Source organism: Bos taurus, chromosome 6 (genome assembly GCF_002263795.3).
Source record: "Bos taurus isolate L1 Dominette 01449 registration number 42190680 breed Hereford chromosome 6, ARS-UCD2.0, whole genome shotgun sequence".
NCBI classification, from domain to species: Eukaryota; Metazoa; Chordata; class Mammalia; order Artiodactyla; family Bovidae; genus Bos; species Bos taurus.
The window spans coordinates 86,903,075-86,915,886 of NC_037333.1; the positions used below are offsets into that span (position 1 = coordinate 86,903,075).

A 12,812-nucleotide genomic window follows, 5' to 3' on the forward strand; every position below is an offset into this window, starting at 1 on the left:
GGGCAAGATGATTACCATATTTGAAGTCGGTTTGGAAAGATTTGTTTTCTAAATATAGATTCTTCCACTCCAGAAACATGGTGCTCAGTCATTTCAGTCATGTCTGACTCTGTGACCCTATGGACTGTAGCCCTTCAGGCTCCTCTGTCGGTGGGGATTCTCCCTGCAAGAATACTGAAGTGGGTTGCCATGCTCTACTCCAGGGAGAAACATAGTATCTATGTCCATTTCTTTTGATCTCCTTTAATTGCTCTTAGCAATATTTTGTTACTTTCATTAAACAATTCTTGAACATATTTTATTGAATTTATTTCTCAGCATTTCATGTTTCTAATGCTACTAGAAATGGTATTATTTTAAAATTTCAATTTCCAATTGTTTATTGTTATGAAGTAGAAATATAGTTGATTTATGTATATCTTTTGATCATGCTTAACTAGATTTTTGGGCTTCCCTGGTGGCTCAGCGGTAAAGAATCTGCCTGCCAATGCAGGGTTTGGTCCCTGGGTCAGGAAGATCCTCTGGAGAGGGAAATGGCAATCCACTCCTGTATTCTCACCTGGGAAATCCCATGGACAGAGGAGCCTGGTGGGCTATAGACCCTGGGGTCGGACACAATTTAGTGACTGAACAACAATAACTAGGTTATTAGTTTTAAGTAGTTTTTTAAAAAAACTGGATTCCTTGTGCAAAGTTGCTTCAGTCGTGTCTGACTCTTTACAACCCTATGGACTGCAGCTCTCCCTCCAGGCTCCTCTGTCCATGGGAGATTTCTTAGTTGTCTAAATAGTAGACATGATTATGTATTCAGGAAAGAATTTTACTTTTCTTTCAAATTTGAATTTTAAAAGATGTCTTCCTTTTGTATAAAAGCTTTCAATAAAATTTTGACTAGAAGTAGCAGTGGACATTCTCACCTCCCAATCCTGGTGGGAAAACAGTTATTAGAATTAACTATTAGAGTCATTCTGGCCTCTTAAGCTCATTAGACAGTTCATTTTGGGTGTGGATGTGTGTGTGAAACTCTACTTTATTGGAATAGAGCAAATAGGTAACAGGAATCACACTGGTGCTGGCAGCTTTGGGCTTCTGCCCTCATCCCTTTTAGCCCCAAAGGCCTGGAGAGCTGCCGCCCCTATGAGGCTCTCCTACTTGCTTGCACCAGGAGAGGCTTCCACTTTGGGGAACTGCACTAAGCAGGCAATTCCAACGTGCATTTTGCTACCAGATTCACAATTAGCAGCAAATGCCCACAACGACAGCAGTAGTGATAAGACTGGACTTGACATTTCAGGAAAGGATGAGGAAAAGGTTAAGTCAAACCCAGGCACCATGTGTTAACAATGGTCTCACAGCAGAAGAGGATGAAATGGCTGGATGGCATCCCCGACTCAGTGGACATGAATCTGAGCAATTTCCAGGAGATAGTGAAGGACAGGGGAGCCTGAGGTGCTGCCGTCCATGGGGTCACAAAGTCAGACATAACTTAGCAACTAGACAACAATGATAGACTTAAGGTTATTGAGATTTTCTTTTGCTTATTCAGGCAGTGTTTGGTAATTTGCCTTTCAAGAAAGTTTGCCTTTTCGTCAAAGTTTGTCAGTTTTTTGCCAATATTTTTGTTATATTACTAGTGATATTCTCAGTTTCATTTTTGATATTGGTAATTTTTTCTCTTTTTTTCCCTTGTAAGTTTAGCTACTAGTTTTTGAACTTCATTGATTTTTTTTTTTTTTTGAAGCAGCTTCATTTTGGTTTGATTCTTTACTATTTGCTTTTCTGTTTTTCTTGATTTCTATTATTTATTACTTTCTTCCTTCTACTTACCTTGGGTTTAATCTGTTCTTATTTTTCTAGCTTCTTAAGAATGACACTTAGGCCATTATTTTGAGGTCTTTACTAATACAACCAATAAGAGCTGTAAAATCCTCTAAAAGCTGTTTTAGCTATGCCCCACAAATTCCAGTATATTGGGTTTTAATCTCATGTATTTTAAAAGTTTTATATTTTTTTTGTGTGTGTGTGTGTGATTTCTTCTTTGATGCTGCTTAAAAGTTTATTTTCCAAATATTTGGGAATTTTCTATTTTCTTTTCTTTTTTTTTTTAGCTCTTTCTAATTTAATTTAATGTAGTAAAGTAATGAATGTATGTATGCTCAGTTGTAGTCTGATTCTTTGTGACCCCATGGACTGGGGCCCGCCAGGGTCCTCTGTCCATGGAATCTTTCAGGCAAAAATACTGGAGTGGGTTGCCATTTCCTCCTCCAGGGGATCTTTCCCACCCAGGGATCAAACCTGAGTTTCTTATATTTCCTGCACTGGCAGGTGGATTCTTTACCCCTACCACTAGTGCCACCTAGTATGTGTGGTATAATTTTAATCCTTCTAAATTTGTCAAAGCTAGTTTTTATGGCATGACATTTTAGTCTATCTTGATGAATGTTCTGTGTGCTCTTGAAAAAAAGTATAATATTTTTTAATACCATTATATTTGTTAGATATATATACACACACAACATTGTCTGATATTAATAGTCATTCCAGCTTTCTTATAATTGGGGTTTACAAGTTACATCTTTCTTCCATTCTTTAAATTTTAACCTATGTCTTATGTTTAAAATTAATTTCTTGTAGACACTATATGCTGCTGCTGCTGCTAAGTCGCTTCAGTCGTGTCCGACTCTGTGCGACCCCATGGACTGCACCCTACCAGGCTTCTCCCTCCATGGGATTTTCCAGGCAAGAACACTGGAGTGGGTTGCCATTTCCTTCTCCAATGCTTGAAAGTGAAAAGTGAAAGTGAAGTCGCTCAGTCATGCCTGACTCTTAGCAACCCCATGGATTGCAGCCTACCAGGCTCCTCTGTCCATGGGATTTTCCAGGCAAGGGTACTGGAGGGGGTTGCCATTGCCTTCTCCGAGACACTATATAGTTGTGTTTTTTAATAATCCAGTTAACAGTTTCTATCTTTTAATTTAAGTATTTAGACTATTTACATGTAACTATTGATATGGTTAAGTTTAAATCTACCATTTTGGTATTTGTTTTCTGTGCTTCTTTTCTTTTTTTTTAAATTTAGTTCCCTGACCAGGAATTGAACCTGTGCCCTTGGCAGTGAAATTTTGGAGTCCTAACCACTGGACTGCTAGGGAATCCTCTGTGTTTATTTTCATTTTCCTGCCTTATTACAATAACTTAATAGTTTTAGGGTTCTGTTTTGCCTACCACATGGCTCAGCAGATAAAGACTCCACCTGCAATGCAGGAAATGTGGGTTTGATTCCTGGGTCAGGAAGATGCCCTGGAGTAGGAAATGGCAACCCACTCTGGTATTCTGCCTGAAAAATTCGTGAACAGAGGAAGCCTGGTGGGCTACATTCCAAAGGGTTGCGAAGAGTTGTACGTGACTGAGCACTCACACATTTGTTTCCATGAATAGTTTATTCATTAAATTCTCTCAGCTTTTGTTTTTCTGATAAAAATCTAATTTTTCCCCCAAGAATATTTTCTCTGGATATACGTTTTTTGGTGATAGTTTTCTCTCTGTACTGTCCTACAGCTTACATACTTTCTGACAAGATGTCTGTGAACATTCTCATTTATTTTTTCCTTCCGTGCATGTCTTTTTTTATGTGATTTTTTTTAATGTTCTCTTTAATGCTTTTCCCCCCACAGTTTAATCATAATAGCCTTTGTGTGATTTTCTTTATGTTCATCTTGCTTGGGTGTCATTGAATTTCCTGGATCTCTTTCTTTATGTTCATTTTGCTTGGGTGTCATTGAATTTCCTGGATCTGAAGAAATAGAATTCTTCAAATTTGGAAAATACCTGGCCATTTGTTATTCAAATATTTTTCCTGCTCACCCTTTGAACTCTAATTATATCTGTTAGACTACTTGATATTATTCCACAGGTCATGGAGTTTCTGTTGATTTTTCCATCTTTTTAATTTTTGTGCAATATTTCATTTGGATAAGTACTATTGCTATGGCCCCAATTTCACTGATATTTCTTCTACAGGATTTAAACTACAATTAATTGCTTCTAGTAGATTTTAAATTTAATTTTTATGATTTTCATGTCTAGATGTCCCATTTGGTTCCTTTGTAGATCTTCCATTTCTTTCCTTGTTGTGTTCACTTTTCCCCTTTGAATAAATACATGGTAATATTTTAAGGTCTCAGTCTTCTGTCTCTGTTATTTCTGGATATATTTCTATTGATGATACTTTTGATCATTTGTCATATTTTTCTGCTTATTTGCATATCTTATCTCTTTAATGGTTGCTAAGCCTCTGATTTTCTTCTTGAGTGCTATTTATTTCTGTGTTCATTTAAAGTTTTTATTATTTTCTGAATACAGTTAAATCACTTTGGATTAGTTTAATCATTTCACACTTGTTTTGAAGTTTTTTTAACTTGGGAGTGAAGAGTGAAGAAAATACTAAGATGTTACAAAAGTGGGAGAAATATTGGGTCTTAGGCACCGTGGTTATGAGAACATTCCTCTTGAAGTTAATGTTTGCTTCTCATGGAAGCATAGTTTTAAGGTCTACCCACAATAATTTATCATTCATATTTCTACCTGGGAGAATATTTATTTAAGACCTAGGGAGGCCAGCATGAATACCCTGGGGAACAGACCCAGAAGATAAAGTAGATTTTTCCCATATGACCTGCTTTTTGTTATTTTTTTATGACTGGTTCTTCCTTTATTTATCTCAAAAGATACTGAGGCTATTTTTCATAGGCACTGTTTTCTTTAGGTAGAATGAAGCCAGGTTGATAAACTAGTTAATCATAATATGTATGAATGTCTCACCATCACTGTATTTTGGGAGATGATATTTAAAATTGACAAATACTCTTTATACTGTGTTGACATTTTATTTTCCATAGTACTTATTATCATGCTATATACTCAATTTGTTCTTTGAGATTTACTGCTGCCCAACCCTCCACATTCACTTCTATCCTTTTCTGCTTTGCTTTGACCCCTACTTTTACAAAATACATTGTCTGGCCTCTGTATCTCTCTTGCCTGGATGGTTGAGTCCAGAAAATTGAAAGTCCCAGTAGAAGACTAGAGGGGGAAAGAGAAAGAGGAAGCATATTTATTTTGCCCCAATTCTTCCCATCATCTGACAGTGGTGGTGTTCTTCCATGGATAACAGATCCTGTAGGGTGATCTCCTCTTATTTTGGCCCTCGCAGAGTTCAGGTACTTCTGTACATTATATTTGTCCCTTTAGGCTTTGTCATAGTGATAACTCCTCTCTGTTGTGGGGAATTCACTAAGCTTTGTTAACTGCCTTCATCTATGCATTACTCTGTATGTTGTTCCTTCATTAAACTCTCTTCAGTTAAACACTTTTGAGCATGACTCTTTTTTTTTTATAGGGACCCTGTCTGAAATAAATTCCTTTCCATATAATATCTGGAGAGCACTTTTGCAAACCTAAATCAAATAAGGTCACTCCTTTATTCCAAACTCTCCAATGACCTTCCTTTCCAGTTAGAATCAAATCCAAGCTTTTTGATGAAACTTCAATGTAAACTCTTCAATTTCATCTTTTTCCAGTCTCTCCCTCTCTTTCTGTTACAGCCACACTGGTTCTCTGTCTCCCAAGAACATGCCAGACACATTCGTGCCTTGGTGCCTGTATACTTGCTGTTCTTTCAACCCGGCAGCATTGTTTCCTAGGTCTTTACATGACTGACTCTTATCATTTGTGTTTCTACTCAAGTTTCACCTTCTCTGAGAGACCTTCATTGATCAACTTATCTAAGTCACTGTTTAATATCCTATTACTTTCTTCAGTGGAGTCAACAGTCCTAGCAGGATTGTTTTCTGTTTGAGATAGCATCCCTCTGTCTAAAGCCTAACAGGCTCTGCACACATGGATTCTCTTAGGAGCATGGCCATGGTATCTCTGCAGAGTGAGACATGCTACCTTTCAACTTCCTGTTTGAAACTCAATTTCTACCCCTAGCTACAAGAGACTCCCAAACCCTGATTCTTCTCAGGCACACTAAGCATCACGTAGACTGCTATGTGCATCCTGTCTTTCAGCAACAGGGTGGTCCAGCCTCCTTTCCATATGTCCATTGCTCATTTACCCCAAAGTTGCTAAGGGTACTCCATTGTCCTAAAACATAATCTCATTAGGCAATGGGTGAGAAAATATCACATTAGCTGAAGATATCTGTGAAATATTGGTTACTGATTCTCTTTCTAGATGAAACTGAGCCCTCCTAGGTGGTTTCTAAAAATCTCAGTGGCTTGTAGGGCAGTCATTAAGCATCTTTTGTAGGTGTGAGAAGGAGCTGGGCTGAACTGGTGACTTTGAAACACTCTTTCGCCACACCAAATGTAGCAGAATTACTTTTAAAAAGTCAGATAACTTTTTTCCTTGGGGAAATTCTCCTCTAGAATATCCCTTGTTGAATAAAATATTCTTTGATGTTGGAAATGTCCTATATCTGCGCTGTTCAATGAAGGAACCATGAACATGCATGGCTATCGAGCATTTGTAGTATGAATAGTATAGTGAGCTACTGAATTTTAAATTTTATTCAAATTTAAGTAATTTTAAGTTTAAAAAATAAGATGAGGCTAGTGGCTACCATATTAGACAGCACAGCTCTAGAATCTTTCTACCAATACACTACAGCCCAAGTACAAAATTTTGCACTTTATGAGATATGATCCAATGAGGGGCTGGGCGAGACTCAGAATCACTCTGGAAAGGTTCTATATATAAACAAGGTACTAATTTGTAAAAGATTTTGCTTCTTGGTCTGTTCATTCTGGAAACCATACCGAATAGAGCCAAATAATATATTTCAAGTGTTAATTACCAAGCACTTCTGTATGTGGTGTTGATAAAACCTGTAGTCAATATGGCTCAGGAAGTCTCTGACATTCTTTGAGTCTACACTGACAATTCCTCTCAACTAAATCTCACGCTAATTCTTCTCCAATACTTATAATGCTGAAAAGTCAGCATCAGTTCTGACAAATCCAAACGTTGTTATCTCTTTTTGACATTGCTCAAAATCCATCCATTAAAGTACAGAGCCAGCTCATTGGATGCATTGGTAGCTTTCCAGATTGCTGCTTGCTCCTCCTGCAGAGCTGGGCCTATGTTTTTGCAACCATGTCTAAGGGACCTGCAGTTGGCATTGATCTTGGCACCACCGATTCTTGTGTGGGAGAACACAGAAAGGTGGAAATAATTGCCAATGATCAGGGGACTGAACCACCCCAAGCTATGTCATCTTTACTAACACCAGACGATTGATTGGTGATGCTGCAAAGAACCAAGTCGCAATGAATCCCACCAACACGGTTTTTGATGCCAAACAACTTACTGGATGAAGATTTGATGATGCTGTTGTCCAGTCTGTTATGAAACATTGGCCCTTCATGGTGGCAAATGATGCTGGCAGACCTAAGGTTTAAGTAGAATACAAGGGAGAGACAAAGAGTTTTTATCCAGAGGAGATGTCATCCATGGTCCTGAAAAGAGGAAAGAAATTGCAGAAGTCTGCCTTGGGAAGACTGTTACCAATGCTGTTGTCACAGTACCTGCCTACTTTAATGACTCTCAGCGTCAGGCTACCAAAGATGCTAGAACTATTGCTGGTCTCCGTGTACTTAGAATCATCAGTGAACCAACTGCTGCTGCTATTGCCTATGGCTTAGACAAAAATGTTGGAGCAGAGAGAAATGTGCTGATCTTTGATTTAGGTGGTGGCATTTTGATGTGTCAATCCTCACTATTGAGGATAGAATCTTTGGGGTTAAATCTATAGCTGGAGATACTTGTCTGGAGAAGACTTTGACAATGGCAGGGTCAACCATGTCCTTGCAGAGTTCAAGAGCAAACACAAGAAGGATATCAGTGAGAACAAGAGGGCTGTCTGTTGCCTCCGTACTGCTTCTGAGCTTGCTAAGCGCACTCTGTCTTCCAGAACCCAGGCCAGTATTGAGATTGATTCTCTCTATGAAGGAATCAACTTCTGATTTGAAGAATTGAATGTTGACTTGTTCCATGGCACCCGGGACCCTATGGAGAAGGCCCTTCAGGATGCCAAGCTGGACAAGTCTCAGATCCACGATATTGTCTTGGTGGGTGGCTCAACCCGCATCCCCAAGATTCAGAAACTTCTCCAGGACTTCTTCAGTGGGAAAGAACTGAATAAGAGCATCAACCCCGGTGAGGCTCTTGCATATGGTGCAGCTGTATGCTACATTCCAGGTAGCCATTTTGTCTGGAGACAAACCTGAAAATGTTCAAGACTTGCTGCTGTCGGATGTCACTCCCCTTTCCCTTGGAATTGAAACTGCTGGTGGAGTCATGAGTGTCCTCAAGCACAATATCACTATTCCTACCAAGCAGACGCAGACTTTCACCACCTACTCTGACAACCAGCCTGGTGTTCTCATTCAGGTTTATGAAGGTGAGTGAACCATGACCAAGGATAACAACTTGCTTGGCAAGTTTGAACTCACAGGCATACCTCCTGCCCCTGTAGTGTTTCTCAGATTGAAGTCACTTTTGATATTGATGCCAGTGGCATTCTCAATGTCTTTGCTATGGATAAGAGCACAGGATAAGAGAACAAGATTACCATCACTAATGACAAGGGCCGTTTGAGCAAGGATGACATTGAACAGATGGTTCAAGAAGCAGAAAAGTACAAAGCTGAAGACAAGAAGCAGCAGAATAAGGTGTCTTCAAAAAATTTGCTTGAATCCTATGCCTTAAACATGAAAGCTACTGTTGAGGATGAGAAACTTCAGGGCAAGATTAATGATGAGGACAAACAGAAGATTCTTTACAAGTGTAATTAAATAATCAACTGGCTGGATAAGAACCAGAGTGCAGGGAAGGAAGAATTTGAACACCAGCAGAAGGAGTTGGAAAAATTCTACAACCCCATCATTACCAAGCTGTACCAGAGCACAGGAGGCATGCCCAGGGGAATGCCAGGAGGAATGCCTGGGGGCTTCCTTGGTGATGGAGCTCCTCCATCAGGTAGTGCCTTCTCAGGGCCCACCATTGAAGAGGTTGATTAAGCCAGCCTAGCATAGATATAGCATTGTTCCACACAAAACATGGAAGGACCCAAATTTGTAACAAATCCTGTGGCAGTTACAAAGTTGAGCTGCTATAGTAAATAACTGGGCATTCTTGGTACTTGAACATGGAATGTGTGTGCACATGGAAAAAATTGCACTTTACAAGCTCTGTATTGCAAGAGAAAAAATTTAATGTCTCAAATAAAACTGTATTTAAAATTGAAAAAAAAAATAGGTACAGAGTCACCCTGCATTGGCTATGGGATTGTGTTAACTATATTCCAAAGCTTTAACTAACTCTGTTCTTCTTTCTTCAAGTTATGCTTTCTTCAAGTAAATGCTGGTCTCTGGCTCCTTATCAGGGTCAATGGGCTCTACTTGTGTAATCTGTTAAACTTTCCCTTGGTGTCCTTTAAGAAGCAGATACTAAGATGGGATTAAACATTTAAGGGCTGTCTTAGGAGAAAGTACCCATGTGAAAGGAAATAGGGAGGTACCCAGAGGAAGCTGGGGGATCCCTCTGACCACCTGGCCAGTCTAACCCAGAGTGAAGGAGAGAGGGAGAGAATGTTGGGTGGTTGTTTAATTACTCAGTTGTGTCCGACTCTTTTCGAAACTATGGACTGCAGCACGCCAGGCTTCCCTGTCCTTCACTATCTCCCAGAGTTTGCTCAAACTCGTGTCCATTGAGTCAACGATGCCATCCAACCATCTTATCCTCTGTTGCCCCTTCTCTTCCTGCCCTCAATCTTTCCCAGAATCAGGGTCTTTTCCAATGTGTCAGTTCTTCGCATCAGGTGGCCAAAGTATTGGAGCTTTAGCATCAGTCCTTCCAGTGAATATTCAGGGTTGATTTCCTTTAGGATTGACTGGGTCGATCTCCTTGCTGTTGGGTGGAGGGCCACACAGTTCCAGCAAAGCCATTAGGGAACCACCCCCCCCCCCGGATGAATTTGGCCAACTGAAGTCTCATGTCTCTCTGGAAAGGGACCTGCCTTAATGTCACTGCTGTACTTAGTATTCAGTCAGTGGCTGGAACAGCTGTGGTAATGGCATCCTGAAAGCAAATTCTGGATTTCTAAGCTGGGGCTCCTGGTCAGTTACATTTTCTGCTGTAGAAGGAAGGCAAAGCACATCTTCATGGCCCCCACACCTCATACAATTTTGCTTCAGTTATGATGGATAGACAAGAAAATGAAAAATGAAAGACAGCATGGCTAGAAAATAAAATATCTGAATAATACATAGAGCCCTTTCCCTCATTACTCAGAATTATCCCCACTAATCCTCTAAGGTTAATTCTAATTCTTCTCTGTCAAATGTTTCTACTGACTGCAGAACTGGAGTTAGAGGCTATCTTATAACTTTTCTGGGCTCTCCAGTTAAACTGTTAACCTACCCATTTACAAATGGTCACACAGGATTTGGCCAAGCAGAGCTACATTAGTAATGCTTGGGGGTAGAAAATTGGACCAATATAGTTACCTAATTCTCCGGAGAAGGCAATGGCCCCCACTCCAGTACTCTTGCCTGGGAAATCCCTTGGACGGAGGGGCCTGGTGGGCTGCAGTCCATGGGGTCACTAGGAGTCGGACACGATTGAGAGACTTCACTTTCACTTTTCACTTTCACGCATTAGAGAAGGAAATGGCAACCCACTCCAGTGTTCTTGCCTGGAGAATCCCAGGGACGGGGGAGCCTGGTGGGCTGCCATCTATGGGGTCGCACAGAGTCGGACACGACTAAAGCGACTTAGCAGCAGCAGTTATCTAATTCTACTCTTTATTTCCAGAATATACAAAGATAAGCTTTTCTTTCTTAGTGTCCTGTTTGCAAGCTACTGTTAGGCTTCCCCAATGGCTCAGCGATAAAGAATCTGCCTGCAATACAGGCTTGACACAGGTTTGAGCCCTGGTCCAGGGAGATCCCCTGAAGGAGCAAATGGCAACCCACTCCAGTATTTTTGTCTGGCAAATTCCGTGGATAGAGGAGCCTGGCAGACTCCATGGGAGTCACAAGGAGTCAGATACAACTAAGCAGGCACAGTACAGTGTTATCAATTTAGCTACAATTTGGGGTCTTTGTAGGAACCTAATAAATGATTCACTGTGTCCTCATGTTTCAGAATAATGGTGAGCTAAGAAAAAAAGAATCAATAGGTAGAGACCAAAAATTATGACCTTAATTACTGATTTAACTGCTATTGGAAATTTGACTTGTATCTGTGGGCAAGTTGGCTCTCAAATACTGAATCTAGAATGAGGAGGTTCACCTGTTTAGCATTATCTGCACTAGAATGGAGCAGGCATCCTCTTCTCCAAGTCCACATCCCACCCAAACTGTAGAGGAAAACGAGTTTGTGGCTTCTGCAAGCTTTCACAGTTTCTTTCTCAAATTCATCAATCAGGTTAGCTCACTCCTTCTCTTCTGGGACTGTATGAGTGAAGGAAGAAGAGAGAGGTCAGGAGTATTAAAACAAACTGAAAGATAAGCGATGGGGAAGATGCATGCCCTCCCTAACACAAAAGATACCATACCCAAATGACACATGTCAGGAAGTACACAGGCTCAGTGACAAAGCAGAGGCCAGTGATTCCCTTATTCTGGGGTAGCCTTAACATGGTCTTGAAAATTCTGATATCTCTAACAGTTACATTTGTATGCCATCTTCTGTCTAAATTTTTGAAAAATATGTTTTTCCTTTCTGTGTTGGCTCAAAATTTGGGGTCAGAGTATTTTAAAAGAATTTCATGAAATGTATGGCTTCTTTCTTACCAAAAACATATACAAACTCAATTTCTCCCCTAGTGATTAAAAAAGAGATTGGATTTCTTTCTTGACTCAAAACTTCAGGTCTCTTTTCTGCACTATTTTTATTTTGCATTCATACCCAAGTGCGCGCGCATACACACACACACACACACACAGGACTTTAGAGTCTAAAGTCCTTTACTTTCATTTCTGTTTTTCTTAAGCTCACTTGAGATGAGCCCAAATCACTATAATCCTGACTTTTGAACTTGGGGAGCTTATGTGAAATGGTCCATAAACTCATTCTAAGAAAAGGTTACTTAATGCCATTCCTGTATTACTGTGGAATTAAATTCTCCTTCTCAAACTCCCTGTTAATGTTATCTTCCTTAGATCAGAAGCTCAACCTGAATTTTATGGATTTGGGGAAAAATTATAGTAATTGACTCTCTGTTGTGAGTTAGTCTAATGCACTGAGTAGGAACTTAGGCATTGGAGTCAGGCATAGCTGTACTTATATCTCAGCTCTTTGACCTTGTACACACTGCTAGACTTCTCTGGGACATAAGTTCTTCCTAAAAATGAGGACAATGATAGTAACTATGTACAAAGCTATGGTGAGGATTAGAGGAGATAATGTATGTAAAGCATTTAGCTTGGGGCCTAGACAAAATCAGCAACCAATAAGAATAAGCTATTCTTATTACTATTACTATTTTATTGAACTTTGTATTAATAGCATCTGCCACAATTGTTAACACAGAGTAAATGCTCAAGAACTATTTACTAAACGAATGACTAGGACAAGTCCAGTTATTTTATTCTTCCTGTGCTCAAGAGTAATGGTTCTTTCTATAGTTTGTCATTTACTCTTTCTGTGACCAGTGGAGTCTTGTCTGAAAATATGATACTAAAAACTGTAGTATATCCAACTGTTACTCCATCAAGAGCATGTCTGTTGAACATGTACTTACT

General features: G+C 39.7%; 1 pseudogene; it reads left to right on the top strand.

Annotated features, from left to right (window-relative positions):
- The first annotated feature begins 7,019 nt into the window (after positions 1-7,019).
- Positions 7,020-9,343, top strand: LOC782958 (heat shock cognate 71 kDa protein-like; annotated as a pseudogene).
- Positions 9,344-12,812: the final 3,469 nt, after the last annotated feature.